Below are 11,423 nucleotides of genomic sequence, written 5' to 3' on the forward strand. Positions count from 1 at the left end.
AGGGCAAGCTCCCGGTCTGCCCCCATTTTATAGTGTAGAAATCCAAACCTTTAATCTAATATACAAATAAGGAAGTCTCTGATACAAAGTCACTTATCTGAGGCATAATGGAATTCCTCATGAGAGTGCACCACCCTACATCAAAAAGGGTTAGAAAGGCTTAGTCCTAAAACCAAGCCCCAGGCTACAAGGATCCTGCCTGCCCACAGCCTGCCCCAACACACATTAATATAATCACACCCATCCCAAGCAAGAAGGGCAACTAATATCACCTGGGCAATGGGCTTCCATGTGGGCAGTGCCATCTTTAACAAAGTGAGCATAATATATTTTATCTGCCCAACATATTCTCAATCAAGACACAAGATTGCCTCAGGACATGATTATTGTTGTTTTTATATCAGCTTTATTAAGATATACAGTAATATATATGGATGTATACCATAAAGTTCATCATTTTAAGTGTATAATTCAGGAGTGTTATACATATTCACAAAATTTTGCAAACAATAGCTCATTGGAGAACATCTTTATCACCTCCTCTTACCCTCATTAAACTGATATAATTTTGTTTTTGTATATTAAATATAAATTTTGTGTCTAAAATTTTTTTTCATAAATGAGTTTTATGTAAGATTTAATCAGAGGGGACTAAAAAGAAGTCATGTCAGAGAGTAACCACCTCAGAGAGAGAAATTCATCAGGGGAGGGTTTGTGGACATCTTACCTGTGTTCGTGATGTTTTCGTTCCTAAGGCAGAGGCCGAGTACAGGAGGAGAGTCGCTGTCGTGGCTGGATAATGATGCCAGGAGTGTGGCACAGCCCTGAGAACAGCAGAAGCTGTGCCTTTGGAACCTCCCCACATTTCTCCTAATGTGTCTCACCCTTTAGCTAGTTCTAATTTGTAACCTTTTGCTGTAACAAAACTAAGTCTGTGAGTCATTCTAGTGAGTTATCAAATCTGAGGATGGACATGTAAACCTCTGAATTGGTAGCCAGCTTGTCAGAATGGCCCTTGGACTCCTGGACTTGTGGCTGGTGCCTTTTGGAGGACTCCACCTTTCACCTCCAGGTTGGCTAACTGCAGGTAATTCCTATGTGAATTTTAGAATCAGCTTGTTAATTTCTGCAAACAAAAGGAGGTAGTTAGGATTTTAATAGGCATTGCACAAATCTGTAGGTGAATTTAGGGAGCATTGCTTTCTTAAAAATATTATACCTTTTAATCCATGGACAAGAAATGTCTTTACATTTATTTAGGGTTATTTCTTTCAATCGTGTTTATAATTGGCCGTGTACAAATCTTTCCTCTCTTTAAATTTATTCATAAATAGTTTATTCTTTTTAATGCTATTATAAATAAAATTGTTTTCTTAATTTCATTTTTTGATTGTTCACTGTTAGTGTAGAGAATAAAATTGATTTTTCTGTGCATGGATCTTATATTCTGCAACGTTGCTGAACTCACTTATTAGTTCTAATAATTTTTAGTGGGTTCCTTAGTATTTTACATATACAAAATCTGTTTTACTTCTTTTGTTCCAGCCTGGATGTCTTATTACCTAGCAACTCAGAACTTCCAGTACAATATTGAACAGAAATGGCAAGAGTTGAGTATCCTTGTTTTGTTCCTGATCTTAGGGAGAAAGCATTCAGTACCATGCTAGTGGTGGGTTTTTCACAGATGGCCTTTGTCAGCTTGAGGAAGTCCCTCCCCTTCTACTTCCAGTTTGTTGAGTGTTTTTATTAAGAAAGGGTAACTATTATTTTGTGAACAGCCAGGAAGAGGAGATGAATGAAACACCTTGTTAAACAGCAAATGTGAGATGCTTTTCCATTTAGTTAGTTCCTTATTCTCCATTCAAGTTGTGACTCTTGAGGAGAGAACCCTGGAATCAGTGACAACCCAAAATGGTTGGTGGTCATTTTGTACAAAGAATACAAAACCTCTTCACTGATCTGCATCCAAGTCTTTTAATCAAAGAAATATTCAGTTAAAATGCTCCTGATTTCTGACCCCAAGAGCAACAAGAAGACACTAAATCAAGAATAACTATTTGGAGGAAGTACCTTTCTACTTCAGAGAAAGCTCCTATTTCTTAATGAAAAACAAAGTATCTTTAATTAGGAGGTAACTTAAGTGAAGGAAGGACAGGGGACTGAGAATGGGATTCCTTCATTCCAAGTGGTGGCTTAGCTGATTCTCCATGCCATCAACGATTTCTCAGAAGCACGGTATTTCTAGTCATCTGAGGCTCAGCTTCACAAGAAAGAAATTTCAAAAAGGAGAGTCTGAGAGAGGAAATGTGCCAGAGATAATGATGACCAGAATATTCACTTAAAAAGACAATTCTCTGACTATTGTGCTATTGTTGTTTCTGTCATTCTAGATGTGTGATCAATGCTCTGCTTCACCTTATACATCCAGACTGATCTATTGTCTTCTGAGGCTGTGACAGGGCTCAGGGACAGAGTGCTCTAATAACAATGATGCCTGGCAATGCCAGAGGCAAGAGGAGCAGTGGTGTCCTGCGTCGATTATTTCTTTAAAGTAATTAGTAGTAAACCTCCTTCCAAAGGTGCATTATTGTAGAGGATGCAGTATAGGAAAGTGAGGAGAAATGTTTCCTGTTGTAAGGAGGTGATTGGATGGACAGAAGAATTCCATTTAAAAATGCTGTAGACTAAGAAAGGAAGCAAGAAGAAAAGTGGGGAACAAAGAAGGACTGAGAATTGGCTTTGAAGTTTGGTTGGAGTTCCATGGTTGTAAATATTCTTGGATAAAAATATAAGAAAAATATATCTGCTTTTTGTGATCCGGGAGGCTTACAGAGTTGATTGTTTTAATTCTGATATCTTTTTGTGTTGTGAATACCACGACTGTGTCCTTCTGAGTTGAGACCTCACAAAACAAGCTTTGAGTCTCTTTCACAAGCGTCTAACTATCTCTGGGACAGCAGGCATGAGAGGCAAGCCAGGTTCTTTTGTTCCTCCCTGGACTCTCCACTTTGCCCCGCTGTAAGAGAGACCAGAGGGAAGCACAGGTTGAGGTAGAAACCAAGCAATAACTCCGAGCAACTGGCATTGTGACAGGCTGGTGTTCCTGGACTCACATCGTTGCATGAGCAGGTGCCGTGTGGTCCCTCAAACAGTGCTTCCAGCTGCTCTGCCAAGGAAGGAAGTCAGAATGATGGGAAAAACTAAAATGCCAAGTCATTGCCATGGAACTTGTACCTGGAAGTTTCGATGAAGCATGTACTCTCTCTAAAGACGACCAGACAGGGGTTCAAGTCCTGGCTGCACACATGCAATTTAAAAGGCTCTGGACAACGTCTTATTTAACCTTAGCATTTCCTCATCTGTAAGAAAAACCAATGATATTAGTACTTGATTCACAAGGATAATAAGGAGTAAATAAAATGATATATATAATGAACACTCAACAGAACGTATGTGTATAAAACTTTTGTACATATTTTACCAGGTTTTATGTATGTAACATTTGGGGCAGCATTGACAGAAACACTCTTGTATAGATTACAGTTTATTTCTTCAAAATTGAGTTTTCTAACTGCAATAGGATTTAAATGTGAATCAGGGAAAAGAAGGACTCTTCCTTAGAAAAGTCCTAGGGAAAAGTAACACAGATTAAAGGGGGCTGTAAGAGAGAGGAAGAAAAGCTAAGAGAAATAGAAAGATGTGATTCTTGTTCCCTAGCAACAAAAGCCTTGGCGAGAGCACTCCACACTCTGCTGGGCCTGGCCAGGGACTCACAGTGAGGCATCACCCCCTTACCATTTAGGATGAAACCTTCAGCTGGTGGAGGGCCCACTGCAGGGACAAATTTCCCTGAGTCCTCACAGTATTTGATGTGTTCCTCTTGATGCAAAACACTATAAATATATGTCCTTACTTGACATCTAACTTCTTCAGCTATCTTCAGCTATATTGACGAAAGGGTCACTTAGTCAGCTTCATTGGCAACGCTAAAAAAATAAAGAGATGGGGGCCTTATGTTAACTGTCCCCAGTCTCCGGCTGAGCTGAAACTCCCAACCTCAGCTAGAAGGAGCTCTCGCTTTACAATCACGCCAGGCTGGATTACCTGAAAACTCAACCTCCAGGCCCATTGTGATTAACTTGACCAAAGACATCTGGGAGAGTCATCAATGGTCTGAAATTGTGACAGTATTCTGGCCTGAAACTAGACACCACCGGACTGCCTTCCTGCCCAGGGGCCTTTGTTTGCTATCCCAATGGTTTCTTCTTTTTTTCCTTGGAACAGTTCAGTGAAAAACATCTCCACTGGGACATCCCCTAAGAAACAACGTTGACTTCCCAGCTTAGCAGAAGTCACTTTTTAGAAAGCAAATTCCATCTTGCTCAAATCATGGGAGGAAAGCAATGCATGCCTCGGTGGTGAGCAACTGCTGAATAAGTAAGTTTATCACAGCCATGGACTAAAGTATAAAATTTGGTGCTGGAAAAAAATCATATGCTCACAATTAGCTGGGCTTTCCTGCTGGATACTGTAAAATCACAACACACTGTCAGGATTCATTTTCGGTTGCTGTCATCAGCAGTGAATAAAGGTTGAAATGAAATGCAAAGCAGACGTACAGGTGCTAACACAAGTCCCTTCTCAGGGTAAGGCAGGCTTCCTGCTGTTCTCTGACCGGCCTTGGGGACGGGGTGCCTCCTTCGGTACCGGTGCCAGGGAGCGGATGATCTGGCAGCAGGCACAGAAGTGGGCCTTGCAAAGAAACTGAAAAAAACCCCAAAAAGTCAGTTAGCCTTCCCACCCAAAGTTGTCTTTCAAGAAACTCTCTGGATTTACAAACTAGAGATTTAGAGGCCTTTCTAATATTTTCCTTCTGTCCTTTTTTCTGCCTCCCAACCATTACATTGCCTTCTAATGTGGGCGTTCTGGTTTGCAGAGGATTTTAAATACTTCGTTTAAATCTCTATGGGGGCTTGACCTGTGGTGGTGCAGTGGATAAAGCGTTGACCTGGAAATGCTGAGGTCGCCGGTTCGAAACCCTGGGCTTGCCTGGTCAAGGCACATATAGGAGTTGATGCTTCCAGCTCCTCCCCCTTTCTCTCTCTCTCTCTCTCTGTCTCTCACTCTCCTCTCTAAAATGAATAAATAAATAAATAAAATTTAATAAATCTCTATGGGGTGCAAAACCCCATTCCAGAAAGGGCAGGAGGCCTGCAGAGCGTAGGCTGGTGAGTCCCTAAACTCAGAGGGTGTTGTTCCCGCGCACATGAGGGAAACCAGCAGATTCACCTCTTCCCTCCCTACTCGGAGGCACCTGGAGGCACTGAACATGGGTGAAATGGAAATATCTAGATTGACAAAATTAGATAAACATTAAAAAAAAAAGAGAGGGACAGAGAAGGAGGTGAAAAGATAAAACTATTTGTGTCCATGAACTTTTCGAGAAAATTGTTTTGGAGAGTTTATACATTTTAAAAACTAAACTCATTCCGTTAGAAGAAAATAAACATAAATTAAGGGATTATTTTGATCTCCAAAGCATAAGAGAGTATTAAATGGCTTTGTAAACACTGAAACTTTTACTAGAGCGTAAATCCCTTAAATAATTTGGAAATGTTTTTCTTTTAACGAGAAGGAACAAATGGACATGGTGGATAACAAATACCCCGCTTGTGGGAGAATGCTCTTGCGTAGCGGGGAGAAGGGAAAAGGTTGTAAAGAGACAGGCTATCAGCAGCCCAAGGCTCTTTGGACCAACTGCACATACCCTGGAAATCTGTGTGTCAGCTTCATCAGTGAAGGAGCCTCCATATGTAAGGGCCACCCTTTGCCTCCATGACAGTTACCCAGTGACTGCCAAAAAGACAAGTCAGGACTTCTGACCTAAGGAACAGTCGTGTTCATTTCTAGAATTGAGCATCAACATGCTCTCCTTCCTTACCTCTCACAAAAAGCTCTGAAAGCAATTCTTGTTTGGATGACTCTTTAAATCTTATGAGGTGCCTTCAACAAACGTTTTTCATTTTGGATCTCACCATAATATTGGGATATAATATATAATCTCCAGGTCAAAAGTTGTTGCCCCCATGGTAACTTGTCCAGTGAAACTGTTATTTAAAACTAGTATAAATCCAAACACCCTCCTCTCTGCTCTATTTTCATAATGCCAGATTCACAACAAATTTTATTTTATTTTATTTATATATTTTATTTTTAAGTGAGAGGAGGGGCATCTTTCTCTAGTGCATTCAGCTCATTCCCCTGATTTTTGCTATAGATGTGGCAGGTCTGATAGTCAACTGGTACACACACACACACACACACACACACACACACACACACACCAGTGGTGGGATTCACATAATTTAAGAAACATTTCTCTGCCTTAATGATCATTTTAAGTATAAAAAATATATACCAAAAGGTTTATTATTTCATGTATTTAATACTTGTATAAGAACAACGAAAGAGGTACACAAAACTAGATTGTTATAAGAAAGAGTTTTTAAATATTAATGAAAAATTATTAAATAATACCTGACAAAAAACAATAAAACTGTTATTTAAGATATTCCCATATTGCTTCTTGAGTGGCGTCCTCACTTGCAATTTTTTTCACCTATGGATGGACTGAACATTACTATGGGTGCTTAGAATATGCTGTAGTGCAGATGAAAGTTAAAAAATAGTAAGACTGTAAATTTGTGATTTCCATATTGAGTGGCTGTCCAGGCGCCTACCTTAGAGAGAACCCTGATTACAAGTGTCATTTTTACAACTAGTTTGCCAAACTCAAAGCAAAAGTAGGTATTGGTTCTGACGAACCGGTGCAAACTGGCTGAATCCCACCACTGGGTCATACCGATTATTAAAGATTGAGATGCTGATATATGCTTGATAAATAATAACCACTTTCCTGAGCCTCACTGAGTGCTTCCTCACACACAAACCTGGTAGCCCCAGACCCATCCCAAGGTTTTGCAAGTGGGGTGACCATGTTATGATTGGCATCCTTTCTGATGTCAGTACCAGCTGGTTAAATTTTTTTAATATCAGCTATGGGGTGAATGACCTTAGTCTTTGACTCCTGACCCTTATCATTCCCAGTCCAGCTGAATTAAGTGACTAGAGTTTAATATAAGATGACGATACTTTAAATTGTTAGGAAATGATGGATTTTTTTCAGAAAATAATATTAGCTACTCACTTGAAGAAAATAAATTTATTTCAATATATCATACTATATAAAAATAATTTTCAGATGAATGAAAGGGCCAAATATAAAAGCCAAAATTATAAATTTATTAAAGTAAGTAAGGGAGATGCTTTACAATCTTGACATGGGGAAGTTTTCCTAAGGAAAATACAAATCCCAGAACCCAGAAGAAGAAATAAAATCAGATTTGATGACTTTAAAAAGAAAGTTTCCTGCATAGTAAAAAAGATACCATAAACAACATTAAAATTCACACACACACACACACACACACACACACACACACACACACACACCAGAGACAGAATGGGGAAAACATTTGCAAAATATATAACTGTTAAAGGAAAGACAAACAAACTACCCAATAGGAAAAAAAAATCAAAGGATATGAGTAGTTAATCCACAGAAGGGAATACAAATGACCAAGAAACCCTTGAAAAGAATACCCTAAGAGTAGTCAGCAAAATGTAGATGAAAAACAATGGGATATTGTTTCTGCCTACCTGACTGACAAAAATTTAAAATGATTGTTAATCTCAAGTTTCATCATGTTGAAGACTCCCTCGCAGTGCTCTGCAGAGTGTACAGGGGTAAGCTTTCCTAAGTAAATGCTGGGGTGTCAGACCTATGAGTTACATCCAAAGACAAACACCTAACAGCATTTACACCAGCAGAACTGGCCGGACACAGCGGTGTGAACGCATCTAGCACCTGGGTACTTCTTTAGGGGGTAGCAGGAGGCAGAAAAGAATGTAAGATTGAGTGTGAGGATCACCAACAATGAAGGGGTCAAAGAGAAGACTGTGGAAAAAAAGAGTTAACAGAAAAAGGAGCCTGCAAATGACCCAGGAGGACTATTCCAATGGGCTGGGGAGAGATTTCTGGGCTACAATCGGCTCACACACCTTTAGCTCTTTGCACCCACATTTCCATATAGCAGCAATTGCCTGGGACTCTTAGGTCTGCTGCAGTGTCACACATTATGTTACTGGCCTGGCTCTTGTTAAAAGCTTCAGAAATGTTTTTTTCCATGTTCTCTAGTTGAAATCCACCTTGTTTGCAGTGCAAGAGAACAGGATCATTAGATCAGGGTGTGAGCTGTTCCCTTCGCCCTCTCCCATTCCTTTCCCTGGACTTGCACACATTTAGAAAAGTACCAGGGCCCGTGTGGAGCCCCGAGGGTAAAATAAGGCCCTGAGCAGAGAGGCAGAAGCCCATTCTTGTGGCCATCCAAAGGTCATCATTAGGACCATCCTGGGGAAAAAGTGGGTGCCACAGCAGCGAGGGAAGCAGAGCAATCCACGGCTGGGTGGCCCTGTGACAACGGTTGAGACACTCCTGGTGGCCAGAAAAGGCCAAATGAGGGGACCTTTAAATTTTATTTCATGTTTAAATATAATTTTTATTATGTTTCTGTGAAGTCCTGTGAGGTTTACAGAACACAGAACTCTGGTCTTCGCCTTCCAGAGGTTTTCCACTGAGTCCCGGAAATCCACACAAACTCGGCGGATGGCAAGCCTACCCTCCCCATGGCTCGGTCCAAAAATTCTTGAACACTCTCATCTTTGTCTCCACTCTTCCTTTCCCTCCCACGTCTGATCCATCAGCAATGTTCAGAATAGCTCTCGTATGGCCACTTCTCACCACTCCCTCTGCCGCCACTCTGATCGAAGTGCCTACATCGGAGTTCCTGCCACCGCTTCCTCCTGCACTCCCTCTTGCTGCCCTTGCCCCCTTCAGTCTAGTCTCCACATTGCAGCCAGGGCGATCCCCGGAAGTCAGACCATGTCAGTCCTCCTTTAAAATCCTGCAGTGGTTCCTATTTCAGAGTAAAATCACGACCTCCACCGTGGCCTAGGAGCCCCTGCATCATCTTACCTTCCCATGATCTCTGTGGCCTAATCTTCCACATCAGCCACACCCCTGCCCACAGCTGCACTGCAGGAAAAAGGCCTTGCTCCTTTATTCTGTCTGCCTGGGTCACCCCTTCTCTTTACTAAACCCACTTTCATTTTATAACTCTTCACCAAATAGTCACCTTCTCAATGAAATCACCCAGACCCCTGCACATCTAAGTTCAGTCTACCCTCTCCTGATCTTCCCTGTCCTGCTCTATTTTTTCCACAGGACCACACATATTATATACACACATTATATTACCTGTTATGTTTATTCTGCACCCACTAGAATTTAAGCTTCACGTGGACAGAGACTTTTGTTTGTTTTATTCCCTGGGGTAATCCAAAATATTAAGAATGAATGAATGAATGAATGAATGGATGAATGAAGAACATGGACAATAACAAAGACCATGAAATCAAGTATTGAGCAAGGGGCATAGACTAGTGTTAAAAAAAATGAACAAAATGGAGCTCTCATGTTTTCTTAAATAAATATATATCACCAAGGTGTAAGAGGACTTTATTTGAGACATGTTTTCTCCTTTTGAGTTGAATTCAGACAGTTTAAGGACAAATGTGTGCAATTTAAAGACAGCACTCCTCAAAAATAAAAGATAACACCCAACTTTTCTGACCCTCTCATGAACTTGGGTGTTTGTTTACCCAAGCAATCGACTGGCTCTTTAGAATTAGGTATTTTGAATTACACTTCAGTAATTTGTAACTGCTTTTATTTACCATGGTGACTGACTATTTTAAGGACAAGAAAATAAGATGCAAAAAAATTAAATAGGTATTAAGTATTACTTAACAGTGGATGCAAATGCTGTCAGATCTAAAGACTCAAGTCTCTTATTTTCCAGATGTTTTAAGTCTCAGAGCAGAGTGGAGTCTGTCCTGAAAACTGTTCCTATGGAGATTATTAGCACCAATTGGGAATACTCAGGTTGGCTCCAAACTGGCTACTCTCAGTGGTGCTGCTCCAGGAAAAGTCCTTTTTTCATAATTACAGGAGATTGCAACCATGGAAAAATGAAAGGCAGGAGAACTGGGGAAGTAGATAATCTGGAAATGTAATCTTAGAGATAGAGGAACCAAGGGAAGGAGAAAACAGAGCTATCTTTTCTCATCCACAAACACAATTCAGTCTTACTATCTTATTCTGTGAATATCTGAAAAAGAGTAATTGCTCACGTTTTGAATTTGCGTAAAATTACCTTTGTGGTTTCTGGCAACCCTGATTTGTTTAGGTTTCTGTACATGAGTACATGTTTATGTGAAACTATGTTACTGCATTCAGAATTTGGGCGCATATTTTAACATTGCATTTTTCTTGTTTAAAAGAAATACAGGCTCATCATAGAGAATTTGTACTTAAAAGGTACAAAGAGAAAAATAAAATCACCTGTAAACTCACCAAATCATTAACATTTGATGTTATTTCTTTTCAGTCTGTGCTTGTATAGTGACTCCAACTCTCCAATCAAATGATCAAGAGGTTGTCTTTCCTCTCAAACCAGGGACTTCTAAGCCTTCTCGACATGACCAAGAGGTCAGCCCCCTTAGTCTGTCATGCCTTCATGGAAAGAAAATCAGAACTTTTAACCATCAGCTAAAGGGCTCCTTTTGGAGGAATGTTGTCTCTGTTGCAGCCAAATTCAGGAAACCTGGAGCCAGACCAGGGCAGCACAGCGGACACTGCAGGGAGGGAGGGGAGTCTGGTGGTCCAGCCTGACCATCACCACAGGAAATACAAGTCTCACTACCATGGCCTCTGCCATCTTGGTGGAAGTTTCTCTGGAGGAAGTCTCAGAAGTAAAGGAAGCTGCCTTCCTGGTGATATTGCTCGGGCCATAGAACTGCAGCCTGGCTTTCCCTTGATGCCATGTCACCCTTTCTATTGATAGCTCTCATGAGACACACTGAGTTTCTGTCTAGGAATGTCCGCATGCCAAAGCGTTTGGGTCAGGAAGGGGCTAACATCAGCCACAGGATGTGTCTCAAACCAGCCTTTTCCCAGTACAGTCGCAACCCTGGGATCAGGCTCAATCCCATCCACTAACCCACCTGAGCACAGTTTAATCTAAGCCAGAGTACCAGTGGAGCTCTGCAGTAGAAATATAGGCCAAGTTGCCCCACCAGGTCCCTAATCATGTGGTGAATGTTTATATACCTGGAAGGAAAGACAGATCTCTTCCCATTTACCTTGTAAACATCACTGACTCCTGGTTTTCAGTGCGCCGTAACATCAACCAGTCTCTTCTGCTCTTCATCTTTACTTATCTGAAATAATTCAAACATTGCTA

Source organism: Saccopteryx leptura, chromosome 2, assembly GCF_036850995.1.
Source record: "Saccopteryx leptura isolate mSacLep1 chromosome 2, mSacLep1_pri_phased_curated, whole genome shotgun sequence".
Lineage (NCBI taxonomy): Eukaryota > Metazoa > Chordata > Mammalia > Chiroptera > Emballonuridae > Saccopteryx > Saccopteryx leptura.